This window comes from Doryrhamphus excisus, chromosome 8 (genome assembly GCF_030265055.1).
Source record: "Doryrhamphus excisus isolate RoL2022-K1 chromosome 8, RoL_Dexc_1.0, whole genome shotgun sequence".
Classification (NCBI taxonomy): Eukaryota; Metazoa; Chordata; class Actinopteri; order Syngnathiformes; family Syngnathidae; genus Doryrhamphus; species Doryrhamphus excisus.
Window position 1 is genome coordinate 2,669,288 of NC_080473.1, and position 17,845 is coordinate 2,687,132.

At 43.6% G+C, this 17,845-nt stretch overlaps 1 long non-coding RNA gene across 2 annotated transcripts; it reads left to right on the forward strand.

Moving 5' to 3' along the window:
• The first annotated feature begins 12 nt into the window (after positions 1–12).
• Positions 13–16,393, forward strand: LOC131134145 (uncharacterized). 2 transcript variants are annotated; one of them, XR_009131343.1, is made up of 3 exons: positions 13–36; positions 358–510; positions 16,113–16,393. It is a non-coding gene; the product is annotated as an uncharacterized LOC131134145 (long non-coding RNA). The 2 variants fall into 2 exon arrangements; XR_009131344.1 differs by lacking the exon at positions 13–36 and adding an exon at positions 100–263.
• Positions 16,394–17,845: the final 1,452 nt, after the last annotated feature.

Here is a 17,845-nt window from a genome sequence, read left to right on the forward strand (position 1 = left end):
CACCAGTGGGCGCTGTTGGCCCGCTGATATTAGAAGGTAAGCGCCAGAGAAAAGTGACCCAAGCTCCATGTTTCTGTAATTTGTTTGAGACTGACGCCAGCTTGGTGATTTTTCTTTATTTGCAACCAAATATACGACTGAATATAGACGTTAATTCACACGAAAATAAAACGTCATTAATAATGAAGGGGAAAACGTCACCATTCCACGTGTATTCGTTAATTACCGTGATGAAGTGCTCATTGTGCCGTTGTAAGACCAATGTAACCAATTTTTCAGCTACAATAACTCTTAAAACTCAATCACTTGATAGCTGAATGTCTCACCTTAATCCTTGGCCATTTGTTTGGTTTTCAGATATCAATCGAAGGGCCATCAACAATCTGGACAGTATCGTATTGTGTTTGCATGCCACTGTGATGGGAAGGACGCCATTGAGTGACCTAATTAAACGTACATTCACCTGGATTGAAGATACTTCAGAGGCTACTCTAAAGACCCATGGAACATGTAAGTACACATGTAAAAGAAGTGTCACTATCATTTGTGGAGAGATGAAGTTGTTGGGGGAACTTTAAGTTAGCCGTAGCCGTGATTGAAGCCGTACCGTAGGCAGCAGCTAGGGGGCGCCATATCGGAATCAGGTGAATACTGTCAGCCAGCTTTAATAGATCTATTCTCTTTCTTTGTGCCCTGTATAATGCTCAGATGATTCAGTTGAGATTCTAATAACTTTAATATTATTGGAAACTGAACAAACTTTTGAAAAACGTAAACCAAAACACCTAATAGTTAAATGATCTGAACAGCTGTTTGCTTCATTTTGAGCAGGCAAGTGTTGGGGGTTAAAACTTTGGAATGTGCCTTTATGAATGTGAGGCCATATTTTCTTTTGTTGAGGCTGAAACTTTTTGACTAGATAAGAAAGAAAGGGGGAAAAAAAGTCCGAGATTGTGAGCTGAAAAGCATGTTTTCCCGTCACAGATGTGGATGAGTTAAAATAAAATAGTAAGGCACTGCGGTTAATGCACATATTGTCACTTATGTTTCCCAGACTATTTATTTTTTACTGCGGCTCCCGAGGCAGACTTATGGTGCCGCCATAAAAGCTGATTTCCAGTCAACTCTTGCTTGAAATAGTCTCCACCAACTGATACATTTCTGTCATTATCATCCAGCGTATAGAAGTTAGAGTTACAGTTAGCTAGTTAGCTTATCAGGTGAACTGAAAGCAGAACAATCATTTTATTATTCTTCTTGATTGTAAATCTACTAAAAGGTTGGTATTGTGATATAAAATGACTCATTTTGAGACGTCACTAGTTGAGCTACTTCCTGTTGTGTGTGTGTGTGTGTGTGTGTGTGTGTGTGTGTGGATTGCATATGAACTCTCATCTGAATAACTATGTGACGTTGTCATAGGTGTGTTTTGTATCCTGGTGATAGTGGATAGAAAGCAGCAGGGTCGCCAAGCAGCGGCATGGACATGGCTGTCAAAAACTTCCTGATTTTTCTTACTCTAGTTCTGCTTAAAGATTTTGGGTCTGCAGTGATGTGTGGCAGTTAACTGTAGCCACATATACAGTACGTCAACGCATTTGACGGTAGACTTACGAGAGTATGGAGACCTGCAAACAGTAATATGCACGCCAGGCCAGTAGTTGGGATGCACATTGTGGAGAAACATTACAAACCTGCCTGTCTCTCCAAATCTCATCTTTTTTATAAACATCCGCATTTTTATAGTTTACATGCATATAAATGATGAACGATAGGGATAAATCAACATGTAAGGTTACTGTTACCTTTACTGAAGATGTGATTGTTGACAAAGACACGATGTGATAGCCAAACCAACACAGATCCCACCTTCATGTTTTACTATGAGTTATTTCTTGAATTCATTCGTGTTTTTCACTTCAAGTCTCTGCTTTTGTTTTGATCACGGCTGCAAAAGAACCCAGAATGCAGCCAAAGGAAGTTGCAAGTGCCGGCATTTTGATAAAGTAGGTGAGAGACAATATTGAAGAAATAAGTCATGGCAAAATGGGAAGGTGTTGTCTGTGTTGATCTGGCTGCTGCATCACATCTTTGACTTTATTTCCCCAAATTACCAGACGAAGTAGAATAACGATCACTGCACCGCCTTCATCGACAACACTGATAACAATACCACTCATGGCCTACCCCGCCTCTCGCCTGAAGACAGCTGGGATAGGCTCCAGCACCCCCTGCAACCCTCGCGAGCATAAGCAGTAGAAAGTGAATGAATGAATATCACATCACTAGACCGCACAGTGGAGGTGTAGTTGGCATGTAGGCCACACAGTCCGGAAGACCTGGGTTTGAATCTCTGCCTGGCATCTCTATGTGGAGTTTGCATGTTCTCCCAATGTTCTCTGGTTTCCTCCCACCTTCCAAAAACATGCATGTCGTCCAATAAATGGAGGGGGCAAGCTAATAGGCTGCCAACGAGTATGTTTTGTGATTAAAAATACATGAACACAAATAGTGTAGTTGTGAGTATGAATGGTTGTTTGTCTATATGTGCCCTGTGATTGGCTGGCGATCAGTCCCGGGTGTACCCTGCCTCTTGCCCGAAGACAGCTGGGGTAGGCTCCAGCACCCCTGTGACCCTCGTGAGGATAAGCGGTAGAAAATGAATGAAGTAGTGTAGTGTATTAGCAACAGGACAAGACGTATGCCATTTTGCATGCTAGCAGGAAAATGTACACGGAAGTAAAATCTGGCGTAAATTTTCAACATTAATGGGCAAAACATGCTAATAGAGATTCCACTGTCTGTTGTTTGAAAAAGACATATTTGTGTTGAGCAACAGTGATATGTCAGTCATGTCACTGTGTGAATACATTAGTGGGGTAGCAAATGTACCGTTTGTTGGTCGAAGTGTTAAACAAGCAAAACCCTCCACGCTGTTGATGTAATTCAATCAATAAATGGAATTAATTACAAAATAATTTAAATGTAAGGACGCAAAAAGAGTTCGTCATTTTTTTTCCCTGCTCTTACGTAGATGCACAGGTCCCGGCCTCCATCTTTCTACTCTACTCTTTGCCTTTATTACTTATTTATTTATTTATTTATTTTTTTATTGATCAGTTTGATCGGCTGCGGCCGATTATCTCCCGCCTCTCTCTTTCTCACACACACACACACACACACACACACACACACACACACACACACACACACACACGCAGCTCTTTGGAAAGGCAGCCATCTGTGCAGTTAAAGGATGTGGAGAAGGAAATGAAACGTCGGCCAAGGGTGCTTGGAATTGCCACCCAACTGTGTGTGTTGGTGGTGGTGGTGGTGGTGGGGGTTCCAAGCCTGCTTACTGCAATGGCCCCGCTCGAGATGACCAACCTGTCTGCTGCCGTTCCATCCCTGGACCAAATACACAAACCTTAACTTCCAGCAATTGCTGTAAATGTCCAAAGGACCCCACCCCCCCCCACCAACTTCTGAATTGATCCATCCCAGGAAAGCCTCTTCCCATCAGACCCATATATGGTCCCTCTTATCTGCACAGTGGTTCAACATTAAATTTAGAGGTTGTGCTGGGTCACGTGAAGTGTTCCTTTCTATCCAGACCTCCAAACACACTGACCACCCTCGCCGGCCCCCCCCAACACTGAGCCCCATGTCCAACGTGTCCTCGCCTGGCCTGAGCTGGCATCTTTGTTCCTTGACTAAATTAGTGATCATGTGGTCTACGTGACCAGGGATTGATTTTGACAGTTGTCCAGTTCTTTCTGTCCGCCCACGTCTGTGTGAGCTGGACTCTGTGACCGGAGGGGGCGGGGTCATGCTGGGAGGTACAGCAGTGAAACCGGTGAGGGGTTGATAGGGGGGGGGGGGGTGACGGGGCAAACTAACTGCTCGTTCAGCCTCAGGTGAAGGCTGCCAGATAACCCACTTACAAGGCTGGGGCGTGGGGGTAAAACACCGGTAGTTAAAGCGTACGCCACATTACTTGGCAGTTTTAGAGCTTTTACTTCCTCTGACAACCAGCTATGTTTAATTTCAACACAAACCACTGTTCGTCAACACATTTAGGACCTAGGAATGTCACTGTCTTTAGTTCATGTTATGTAAATCATGCAAAAGTTGACATTGATGTGATGACGTGATGTAAAGTATAAAGGAACAAGTACAGTTGGTAGATGTGAAGTTTGATATCATTGTGTAGACCAGGGGTGCTCATTAAGTCGATCGCGAGCTACCGGTCGATCGCGGAGGTGGTACTGGTCGATCGCTGGTCGATCGCGGCGTGACATTAAAAAAATATCATCCCAGCATCAATGCCGTCACTTGATTGACATACAGGGCAGCCATTCAGATGACAACTGAATGTTGCCCTTCGGGCGACCAATCAAATCAAACAACGTCTCTAAGTGCAGCAGAACTTACGATGTCAGCCTATCATCCATCCCCGTTACTTGATTGACATACAGGACAACCAGTCAGATGACAACTGAATTTTGACCTTTAGGTCACCGCTCATGCGTAAACAACGATGCAAAGTGCTAAGCTAGTCGGCGAATTGCGAGATTTTAAGCCCTCGCTAAAGTTTATGGTCACTAAAATGAGTGAAGGAGCTGGACCAAGTAAAAAGGCAAAAACTGGACCAAGTAAAAAGGCAAAAAACATATCACTTCCATACGGATATGGAATATTATACGGATATTATGATACGGATATTATCCATGACTGATAAACATTTGGAAGTGTGCTTGAGGCTGGCTATCAGCAGCTACTGTCCGGACTATGCATCCCTGGCTGGTTCAATTCAGTGCAAGTCATCAAAGTAAACTCAGGTAATTACAAAAAATGTTAATAGTTAATTATGTGTGTTTTGCAATATTGGCTCATTTGGTTATGTAAGGTACATCAACATACATTGTACGTACAAATAATCCTCAATACATTTGAAAATAAATAGATGTTTTGCATTTTTGTAGTGGGTAGATCATTTTGACTCGGTCATTTTAAAAGTAGTTCGCATGCTGAAAAAGTGTGAGCACCCCTGGTGTAGAGGGTAACTGATTTGTATTTTTATTGACTGACTTTATTGATGGACTTGGAGTAACCCCACTAACAAACAAGAACCTATTTATTGATCGCTTATTTTTCAGCACAAATTACCTCAAAGCTGGAGCCTATCCCGTTTGAGGACAGGTGAACACAAAGTTTTATTCAGCTAGCTCAGCATATATTGATAGGGGTCAGTGAAACAATCCAAATATTGATAGTATTAACACAGAGGAGAGTATCGGTATCAAATTGATACTCTTGTGATCGCAGTAATCCCTCGCTTCTTTGCACTTCAAATTTCATGGCTTCATGGTTTTTAAAAAATATGTAAAGTTATAAATCATCACCGTTTTCTGGCTGAATACGACCCATTATTAGTCCTAAAAATGCATATTTCAGCAAATTTGACATATTTTCATAACATGAAAACCATTATGCTCGCAAGTTGTGACACATTCATCGTTTTATGACGTCATATCGTGATACATGGTATAAATATTGTGATATACAGTATGATAAGGTCTATATCGCCCAACCCTATCCAGTATTTTTCCACAAAGTGAGTTTAGACAAAAGTCAAAGTCAAATATGCATGTGATGTTTATTTAAATAAAAACAAAATCTCAGAAAAATAGCTGTTGAGCTTAATAGCTGTATATATGGAAAAAAATTACAATCTTGTAATCAGGCTGCACACACAGTAGTTTCTCTGTAGCCAGGTTAGCGCCGTTAGCTCTTACATCTTGTGGGGGGGGGGATCCCGGTTCAGTAAAAAAACTTGACCATCTCTGGTTGGAGGCATTTGCTTTGTTTGGTGTACGAGTGGTTAGCGCACAGGCCACACAGCTAGGAGACCCGTGTTCGATGCCCCCCCCCCAGGCATCTCTGTGTGGAGTTTGCATGTTCTCCCCATGAATGTGTGGGTTTTCTCCGGGTACTCCGGTTTCCCCCCACATTCCAAAAACATGCTAGGTTAATTGGCCACTCCAAATTTTCCATACGTATGAATGTGAGTGTGAATGGTTGTTTGTCTATATGTGCCCTGTGATTGGCTGGCCACCAGTCCAGGGTGTACCCCGCCTCTGGCCGAAGACAGCTGGGATAGGCTCCAGCATGCCCGCGACCCTGGTGAGGATAAGCAGTTTAGAAAATGGATGATTATTTTGGGGTGTTGACTTTACTTTATTCACATAATTGTATGTAATAAAAGGGAATAATTTTATTATTTTGTTTATCTTTACAATGAATGAGCAAAATATAAATGTTTGCTTCTAATTCCAATAATGATCAACCAACGAAAAGGCAAAACCACAAATGCATTCACTGAGCTTGAAAAATTTCAAGTAAAAAGTATCAGTATTGGTAGTATTGGACGTACACCCACACCAGCTACAGGAAAGAGCTGTGACCCACTACACTACCAATGGCCCCTCTGATGAAAATGATCCCTCATCTGTAACAGATATTGACGGGTGCGCCACCCCTCTATGAACCTTCCAGGAAATGGGCTTGCGTGATCGGGCTTGTAACAAACAAGTGATAAAAAAAATAACCTTGCTGAGGTACTACGGACATATTTCGGTGACTGTTACACCGAATAGTTGTTCATCTTCAGACATTAGCAACTTTAATTGTTGCTTGTTTATGTTTGTTACTTAACTTGCTGGCAATTCAGCTTTGTGTCCACATTGGTAACGAAATAGTGTCCAAGTGGACTTTGGGGGCTCTCTCTCTCTCTCACTCTTCTCTCTGTGTGTGCGTGTGTGTAGAAGAGGTCCGATAGAGCAGGTAACTGATTACCCAGCGGTCGAAGCAGGTCTGGGTGGACCGAGAAGGGGCGGAGCTCCCGCCGCCCCGGTGCACCTCCTCATTAGTTTAACCCTTAAATCCCGCCGCTTAAACTTTACACCCCAACTGTGACGGCCGAGGATTTCCTTTGCATTGTTTGCTTGGAAGCGTGCTTTTGTTGCGCTAAGACGCAAGAATAACACACGCTGGGAGTCAAGCTCTTAAAGGAGGAGAAGATACAGCGCTTTGGACAAACAGGATTTGGAGTGTCCGTGGTTTCGGATGACACGTTGCTGCGATGCTTTGAGAGCAGTCAGTGACGACTGCCATCATGTTCGACTGTGCACGCACACAATCGCGCCCTCTCCTGCTGTCATGACACGACAGGCTTGACTCGATTCCCACATCTCGCTGGTCTAGAATGAGGAAGTGAAGCTAAAGTGAGGTTAAAGGTGACTGGGCTGTCATGGCAACCCCTTTGAGGTCACTATCAGGGTCCTTATCAGCGCTGTCTAAATGTGTCTGATGAATCACCATCACATGCCAGCCTGCTATTAATTATTGTTTTGTAATCATGTACACTCTGAGATGAGTTCACAGGCTACATTATGGGATGCCCGGTTCTGTGATTGGCCAACATTACATCACTTCCTCGTGTAAGTATAGAGTTAATGGCTTTTGGAGCAATCAACCTATTGGATAAGTGTAGCGTACTGCCGTGGCATCATTTCTCCTGTACACTGTGTATCATCATACAGTAGCAGTGCTGATAGTAGTTTATTATTGGCACAGTGACCATTAACCACCTTCATCTTCATCATATTGCCCCCTCATGCTGTTCCATCTTTAATCTATTTTTCCTTCCCCTCTCCATCACTGACGTGTTTTTTTTTTTTTTACTGCCTCTACCCGCCCCCCCACCACCTCCTAAAAGTCACTCTGTCGTCCCCTCTTATCAGCTCGGCGTCCCGGCCCACCCCCACCCACCCCACCTGTAGCGCCAGGCCACATCGCCACTGTTACTCATTAACCAGGACTTCCTTTATCCAGCCCAGACAACCAGCAGGTCACTGCCCGAGTCACCGTGCTCACTTTCAGGTGTACCTGTACCTCTCGTGTCCACATGTAAAAGTTGTATTCAATGAAAAGTATTGCCTTTTTGTTCATTTCAACCAACTCTTTGTTTATTGGTGCATTGCCTGGCCACGGTTTTCATTGATGCTGTCAGTTTATTACCGTTAGGGGTGTAACAGTGTAGCGTCATCGCGGTTCGGTACGTATCTCGGTTATTACCCCTGTAGTAGTACACCGATTTTGGTTCCTTTACTGCTTCCTTGCTTTGTGTTGATGTTTCACAGCTGTCTGCATGCATAAAATTGTTAGAAGCACAACATGGACTTTAAGTAGGGCCCCCACGACCCATTGTCGGTAACCCCAGGATCAAGTTATTATTTTTTTTTTAAATTGTGTTAATTTGTTTTGCAATTTACTGAACAATTTGTTTCCCTTGATTCATATTACTGTAATGTCTTGTTTATCACGGTTAATTGTTTCCAGACCCGACCGTGCTTCATAGTTGGAGCATAGGAAATCGCTTTAGGACCTTCTGACATATTTTTTTTACATTATTAAAGCCCTCTAGACATGAAATAACACCCCTATAGTCAACTTAACATTCGTATTACCCAATATAGTAGACAGAAGAGAAATTAAGGCATTTAAGACCAAAGTAAGACTTGTGTGTTATAAATGTGTTGTGGTGCTAGTGGACAGGAAGTGGTGTCAGGGGTTCAGAGTTGTTATGGCCGCAACTGTAGCCCATGTTAGAGATTATTGCACCTGGTGTCAGATAATTCCAAACCGGCAACAATAGCCTGTCGTTCAGCGACCAGAGTAGAATACTGCATATCATCACAGTCTTTGAATGTGTCTTCTGGATGCTTTATTTTTTAGTACTAGTACTAATTTTAAATATTTTTTTTGCTAAAAAAAATATTTAAAATTAGTTTAAATATGGGGGCCCAATGTGATTTAAAAAAATAAATAAATAAATGTGGCTCCCATGTTTGATACAGCCAGCGGCGCAGCAGCACATCATCACGTCTCATTTCAATTGTTCCCAGTGTAAATAATCATTGTGATGATTTGTCGTCGCCCTCGTGTGCCGCTGATGGATGCATGATGCCGCATGACACTAGCTCGCCAAGCTATGTAGATAAAAGACCCGCCCTCTATGACCTCCCTTCTCAACTCTGTTTGATCTTAATGGCCGCTCGCCGGACTTGACCACACGTTCGGCCTCTGCAGAGGTCTCCTCCTGCTGGTTTCTCCTGCCTGAGCCACAACATGAAAATAAAGGAGCCGTAAGGGCAAGAGTTGAACAATCATTAATGCGACAGGTATGCCCCACGTCGTTATCAGCTGGCACACAGCCCAGCTCGGCCTGCAGAACAACAGCAAAGAAAAAAAGTCACTATCAGTGGCGGCGTCTGACTGGCCGGGCCCAACGTTTCACCAAGCTTGTTAAGATGAATAGACCTCAAAGTGGTTAGATATTGTACACATGAATTATGAAGAGGAATGTTTTGATCCCACTGTGAGTCAATACAATACATCTAGATGTACTGTATGTCATCTAAATGAAGACACGTCCAAAGCCGCCATCATGCATTATGTCACTTGAGGAGTCAGCTTACCTCACAAGAGCTCAGTTCTGCGAGCATCCAGGGAATAACTCTCTTACACAGGAAGCTACGTGAAGCAAGCGGACTTGCGTTCAAAGCAGTAACGGCGCCATACGTGTCCTCGCGTGTTGGCAAATGATTTCAATTTATACCATTTCTTGTGAGGAAAAATTGACTATTGTGTTCATGTTGGTGTTTGTTGTTGTCAGAATCCCCATGATGTCTCACACACACACGCACGTCTTCGCTGGATCAAACAAGGGTGTGGTTGGGGCAGGGTCACTGTGAAGCTTCCAACTGATCCCATCAAACCTATCAACTGTGTGTGTGTGTGTGTGTGTGTGTGTGTGCGCACGTGTATTTGCACAGTAGTAAAAAACCTGAAAGACCCCCTTTCCTTCCCCCTCCCTTCATCTCTTTCTTCTCCATAAACCCACCAGAACCTCCCAGGACACCCAGGTGGAACTGGAAACCCACACACATACACACACACACACCTCTTAACAGTCAGAATGCACGATGAGAACGTGCTGCATGAGGTATATGTTTTTGTCTTGTGTATGTGTGTGTGTGTGTGTGTGTTGGCGGGGGGTTGGCGGTCCCCTGCACTGATAGATAGAGCGGCTGCTATTAGCTCAGTGCCAGGTGAGTCTGTGAGTAAACATAGCAGACAATGGATCCAGCCCATCTCCTCCTGTCAGTCGGCCTCTGTCAAAGCCAGCTATTGTTCCAGCAACCCTGTGTGTGTGTGTGTGTGTGTGTGTGTGTGTGTGTGTGTGTGTGTGTGTGTGTGTGTGTGTGTGTGTGTGTGTGTGTGTGTGTGTGTGTGTGTGTGTGTGTGTGTGTGTGTGTGTGTGTGAGAATATAATTCCCCCCCACCCCCCAAATGTGCACGCGGCAACATGCACAGGTTGCATGCAATGACTCAAGCCAGTTTCGAGCATTTGAGCCACGCGTCTGCTACTGAGCCTTTGTTTGCTTGCGTAATGCACCGGTGGCCCACACGCCGCCCTCCACTCTGCCGGGACCTCAATGACCACAACACCGCACACTTAAAGCACTTAACTGTAACGCTGCTTTGCATGGGAGTAGTGGAGCAACATGCTAACTGTCCCAGTGTCACCCGGCGCCCACCTTAGGCTTCAGTTAAAGTGTGTGGGCGTATGTGTGATAGAGTTCTGATATGTAACAAAGATTGAGAAGGTGGATGTGAGCATGGTTGAGTAGATTTCATCATTCTATCCTGCATTCTTTGCTTAAATATGTTATATATCGCTTGGAATTAAGTTCTACATCAGGGGTGTCAAACTCAATTTACCTGGGGGCCACTGGAGCTAGGGTCTGGGTGAGACTGGGCCGCATCAGGTTTTCCAAAAAAACAACAAAAAACGGAAAAATTAATAAACTTTGCTTTGGTTCCGATTTTCTACAAGAAAATTTCTGATAAAACATTCCACTGTTGTCAAATATCTTATTTTTCTACACAAAGTAAATATACATAATATACATAAGTAAAAATAATAATAATAATAATAATAATAATAATAAAACAGCAAATAATAAAAACTCAAGAAACCATATAGTTGGTGGGTAGACAAATTATTTTTTTCAGATTAAAATTAAGTTATTTAACCTTTAACATGAACATTAATCAAACGTAATAATTTTTTCTGGGTACATGATACCATACAGCATCCATATCAGAGTTTGCATGTTCTCCCACATTCCAAAAACATGTTGGGTTAAATGGCGACTGCAAATTGTCCATAGGTCTGAATGTGAGTGTGAATGGATGTTTGTCTATATGTCCTGGCGACCAGTCCAGGGTGACAGCTGGGATAGGCTCCAGCATGCCCGCGTCCCTAGTGAGGATAAGCGGTATAGAAAATGGCTGGATGGATGCACTTAATGCATTTTCAGTTTTATTATTATTGTCATATGTTGTGAATGACCGACTGAGGAGTTGTAGCCATAATTTAGGTATAAAATCTGACTTACATCACAGACCAGGAATGAAAATCGTATGTAACACACCTGTATTTAATTGTTTTAAAGTTGTAAGTTGCATTCAAGCTTAAACGGTGTGACATCACATCAGTGACTCGGCATGTAATTTGTCAGTCAAAGGGGGAAGATTACACAATCCATCATCCATGAAAAATCATCCCAATACCGTATATTGCTTCTAACAACAGAAGCAAAGAATACCGAAAATCAGTACACCAGGTCCTACATTTTACACTTTTCTGTATTGATTCGATTTGGAAGAGTCCGATTTGACTCTAGCGCTGCACGGCGGTCGAGTGGTTAGCGCACAGACCTCACAGCTAGGAGACACGGGTTCAGCTCCACCCTCTGCCATGTCTGTGTGGAGTTTGCATGTTCTCCCCGTGCATGCGTGGGTTTTCTCCGGGTACTCCGGTTTCCTCCCACATTCCAAAAACATGCTAGGTTAATTGGCGACTCCAAATTGTCCATAGGTATGTGTACCCCGCCTCTGGCCCGAAGACAGCTGGGATAGGCTCCAGCACCCCCCGCGACCCTCGTGAGGAAAAGCGGTAGTGAATGAATGAATGAATGATTTGACTCTCACCTCACATGTCGTGATCAAGTTTGTACCATTCTGCCTACAGCTTACATAGAATGTCTTTGTTTTTGTTTTTTTAATCCCCATTCAGCCTCAGTTGTGTTAATAAAGAGCATTGAACATGCCTTGTGTGTTTAACACAAGCCCTATACTTACACAAGATGGCGGTGTGTACAGCAGCGAAGCCCAGCATCTCTTCCAGATTTGCCGTTTCTTAGTTATTTTGCTCATATTGGGTCTGGTTTTACATCTTACGCTCACCAAGAGTTTTGGGGTATTGGTTTCTGCAGCGGCAAAGTTTTTATCACTGATCTTCAACTCATCCCTGAGATTTCTAGAGTACAGGAGTCTACACACATTTTCCTTTTCTAATGTGCGGTCCTTAGGGAATAAAATGGACGAGTTACAACTCCCTCATCACTCACAATTAGGGACTGCAACGGAATGATTTTCACCGAAACACGGCTAAACAACGGAGTACCTATTCAGATAGCTGAATGCCCACACTTTGGGTTCATGGAACAGCGGCTTAAAATGGGCAAAACCAAAGATTGTCACTAATATTATATGTTTTAAACTTTTTCTTTGAGGTGGAAGTTTCTAAAGAGATATGTATGTTTGTTGGGATAACTGTGCGTCTAGTATGAAAATCTCTGAAAAGTCGAAGACAGCCCTAGTCTGACAGAAAAGCACGTTGTTAAGCGTGGATTCTTAATGCAAATTAGATGACAACATCCTTTAGTGGCTGTTCAGACAGCCAATAGCAGCTTTCCTTACTGAGGAGTTGACAACATTGGTCTCTGAACCGGGGGGGAGATGCCCCTGCTCCTCCACTGTCACCATATTGTGCAAACATGGCATGCAAACATCTTTGTGGGTGCCATATGTGAGCCGCGCACAGACACGGCCGTGTGGAGAGCATGCGGACAAAGCTTGACGGAATGGAAAAAGAGCGGAGGGAGCAAAGCGAGAAAGAAGAAAGATTAAAAGTTTGAGATAGTGATGTAGAAACACAGAGGCCTTTGTCTCTCTTATCCTCTCCTCAGAGTTGTCTCACACTTTAACCCCCTGACTTCTTCACCTCTCAAAACCCCCTCCAACTCACCGCCTCCCCCTCTCTCCTCCTCCCACCTTGCCTCCTTCCACACCCTGTCCCATTCATCCCAGTGCAAACACTCCTCAGCACTACGGGAACAAAGCGCCGATGAATAATGGCAGCAAAATGTCACCGTTTCTTCACGGCTGCCGCCTCCCCGCTCGCTCTGCTCGGACCAAGCCCGCCGTTAACCATTAACCCGCCACCACAGCACCCGAGGCGGAAACAATGAACAGAAACCAGGGAGGAGACCGCAGGTAGAGCTGGAAATAGCTGGAATCAATAAACATCCTCAGCTGCTCCTCTTCAGAAACTCGCATACACGCAGACATCACGCTCGGCCGTGGAGCGTCACACCGGACGCATCACATGCTGACGTGTTTCTAATAAATACCAAAACATGGCTAAGGTTGCACACGGGTGCAACATTGCCGAGAACCTTTGATGGGTAAATATAGTTTAGACATTTTTGAAAAAAGTGTGTAAAACTGTGGCTTATTGGATGGAGGAAGTAGAAGTAAAACAATAAGACAACTTTTCTGCTTAATTGTCGGAGGAGGTGCTTTAACATGCTGAAGGCTTGTGTTTTTTTCGGAATGATGGTCATGATAGCTGACTGTTTAATTCCACAATACTGCCAATATTGGTGGGTATTTCACCTTTTAAGCGAATCCAGAAAAATTTCATTTTATGAATTTATCAGCAGGCAGATGTAACCACAAAATGACAGACCTCGGAAAGCCGTAACCCAACTTGCAGTTGGGCGCATTCGTCCAACCCTCCATCTCCTTTTGCCAATCCAAGGTTTTGGAGGAAGCAGCCTAAGCAGGGAAGCCCAGCCTTCCCTTTCCTCAGCTAGTTTGTCTTCCCAGGCCAGTTGAGAGACAGTCTCTCTAACATGACCTGGTTTACTCTGGGTCTTCTTCAAGGCATCCTGCCGGTTGGACGTGCCCTGACGTGCTCCTTGCCCATCTCTTCAGCGATGCATCCTGACCAGATGCCCGAGCCACCTCATTTGGCTCCTCGGAGTAGCAGCAGTTCTGCTCCGAGCTTCTCCCAGATGACAATGCTTCTCACCGTATCTCTAAAGGAGAGCCCAGCGGAGAAAGCTCATTTCCGCAGCTTGTACCTGCGATCTTGTCCTTTTCAGTCACTATCCAAAGCCGATGACCGTGCGTGCCAACAGGAATGTAGATCAACACATAAATTGAAAGCTTCGGCTTTCCACTCAGCTCCCATGTCACCACAACACAACGATGCAGGTCTGCATCACTAAACCAGACCAATTCGACTCATGTTCCACCCTTCTCATACTCGGGGACAAGTCCAACCCTTACAGGAAGAGAATCCAACTTATTGCCAGCAATGCAGAGCACCCTCTGACACGGTCATCTGAATTCGATAGTAAGGTAAATAATGCAAATGCACACTTCCACTTTCTTCCCTGCAAATTCCCCCAGTTTCAGTCATTCTTGGCAAACCCTAATAGTGTCCCATCGGAGTACATTGGATTTACCTTCCAAGCACTGCTCCGCTTTTTTCCTTGCTAGCAATGCCTCGAAAGGGAACGTCACGTTTGTTTACAATTCCTAAAAACGCCGCCATCAAGCACAAGTGGTTAGAGTTCCTGATTCCCTACCAGCAAAAGAAATGCAATTTAATTTGTCAACGGCATTTCATACTGGACTGTTTTGTGAACATGGGCCACTATGCAGCTGGAGTAAGCTGGAGCAGTGGGCAAAATCGCAGTTTATTATCAACTCTTAAACATTTAGCAACTCCTAAACAGTTAGCGGCACTAACCGGAACTCTTTCTATGCACTCGGCATTGTGACCAACCACAGCAGAGTGGGCGTGCCTGGAGGCAGGCCATCTGTGGAATATATTAAAACAGACTGTTTTTGCGGGCACCACGAAATCCAAAGAAATACAGCTGAATAGGTGCAGATTCTGGAAAAACTGTAAAGCTTTCTGTGCTGGTTATTGTGTAAAGCTGCTCTATAGGAGTCCACAACTCAATACAAACGGCCGAAAATGAGCATAATAGGACCCTTTTAAATAAAAAGCCAGTATGACACATACTGATACTTATTATGTGGACATTTTTCAAGATAGTGGAATGATTTTTGTCTCATTACAACAAGAGGTTCGAACTCTTCTTGACATTAAAATGGTAAATCAGCCTCGTCGTCTTAAGTGATGACGGTAACAGAAATGAGGCTTTCTCTCTGCTTGTTTCTTCCTGACTTCCCTCCACTGGAGACTCTCAGCAGCATAAATACCTCGGTGTGTTCCGTCTCACTCGGGCCAACAGTGCTACCTTTGTGTAAGGACCATGCCAGATGAGACTAAAATTAAATACACTTTAATTGCAGCCTTGTGTGTGTGTATGTGTGTGTGAGGATAGGAAACTATATTTTTAGGTTGTGATTTGGTGACGAGGCTGACTGAATGCAGACAGAGAATAATGGAGTTATCATAGTACAACTGAAGTTCCACCAACTATAAATAGGGGGCACTGTGGGCCAAATGGGAGACTTGGGCTTGTTGTGAAAAAACGTAGGGGACCTTAATTAAGACACAGAATCTCATCATTCCGTTTGGCAGAGTAAAAATAATTTTACAGTCGGAACCGCGCTTGTTTATTGAGCCAGATCTGCAGTTTTTCTTCCTGTGAAGAACTCTTTGGGCTCTTTGAGTCCTGGCGGTCGAGCAGCGAGCCGCCACGCTAACCGAAAGCCTTTCAAGGTGCTTTCTGGGCCAATGAGAAGAGACGGGAGGAGGAAGGGGGGGCACGGGATGGGTGACCCCGCTAGGCCAGGCGAACGGGAGATGCAGGTGGGGGCAGGGGGCTGCTGGCAAAATAAGATGTCTAATTCATGCAGCGGATGTTTTGAAGGAAATCAAGTGAGGATGGAGCTGCACTAAGTGTACCCTCTGGCTTTTTACTGTGGAAACCTGCTCAACTGGACCTGTTCTGTTTGGCTGCTAACTCACCTGTACCTGCTGCGGGACACACACGCACTGTGACATGACACGGACACGGACTTTACTGGAACATGAGAGCAACGGACGGGCAGCACTACACCTGATTTATAGATCACAGGCCAAGGAGAGCCTCATTTGCTGCTTTTGAAACAGTCATTCACCAGTAGTAAGAAGGAGCCGAGACAATAAATATCAATGAATGAATTGCTGTTTCCTCTTATTTACATAATTAACAAGCAAGAACAACACAACAGTCCACTTAATATTCCATTCAATAACAAAATTCACCATGCCTTTGTTCAACAGTGGAAACTCTCACTTCAAACAGGGAGACTCGTCAACCACCTTTCCCCGTAGGACATGGGTGTCCAAAATGTGGGCCACGTTTGCTTTCTTTGGTTCACGCCACATGAAGAAATAAAAAAATGAAAAAGATGGGGAAAAATTAGAGAAAAGGTACAATATAAATGGAAAATGAGGAACTGTTGATACTAATAAGTAATAGCACAAACGGTTGCCTTTAAATATCATTTTAGTCAAATAGTGCATCAAATTAATTAAAATAAAAATATCTTTAAAAAATGATACACCTATTTATTATATGTAAAGAAGGATTACAAAAGGATTTTTAAAAAAATGAATATTCACAGCAAGTGGTCCCGTGCATGCTTTGAATCTGGACACCCCTGTCTTAGGAAATAATGAAAATCGAATTAATCTGTTCCACGGTTGTACTGTAGCCATCCTACAAGCTTAAACACAAGTACATATAATGCTTTAAGTCATAAATAATATTTCACCCAGGGCCGCATGCAGAAGATCAAAAGATGCGGTGGGTCGCATTTACTTTTTTTGCATTTGTAAAAGGCAAAGCTTTTTGTCTTCTTTGCTTTGCATTTTGCCGTTTTGCTCCATTCTTCCCGTGTTTTTGCTGGTTTGAGTTTATTCCTACCATGTGCCACGGACCGGTAGCTAAAAATTCTCCTCAGGCCGCACTTTGGACACCCCCTGTTTTAATTACTGATGCATAAATCTCCATTCACACTCATGGGCTAGCTATATGGAAATGTTTTCAGTTCAAATGGCAAAATATTTGATCATTTCAGCCTTTCATCCTCATAGAAACGGCGTTCTGGGTACCCTGAAGCGGTATTTTATGGAAACGGCTTCCAGAGTGGGAAAATCATTTCCGTATAGACAAGCGATCCTCTGCTTTATGAAAACAATGATGTCACAGACCCTGTGGCCAGAAGTGAGAATCTTTGACGACAAAGCAACATAATGTCAGAATATTTCCACGGACATGATTCACCCCAGTCGGCGGTCTCCTAATATTTCCTTATCTTATACTCCAAAATGACTGGCAGAAGTAATTCCATCGTAAGTCTAAATGAGCCTCAGTCTGATACGCATGTGGTTTCGTCACCAGGTACAAGCTGTTAGCTGTACAAGCTAAGTGGGACAAATCATAGTGGGCATGCCCGGAGATGGGCTGTGGGTGGAATAAATTAAAACTGTTTTGAAAATTTAAGGAAATACAGTTGGAATAGGTGCACATTCTGGAAGATCTAAAAAGCTTTTTGTAGGAATCTAATAATTATTATAAAACTGAGACGAAACAATGTGATTTTTCTGAAATAAAAG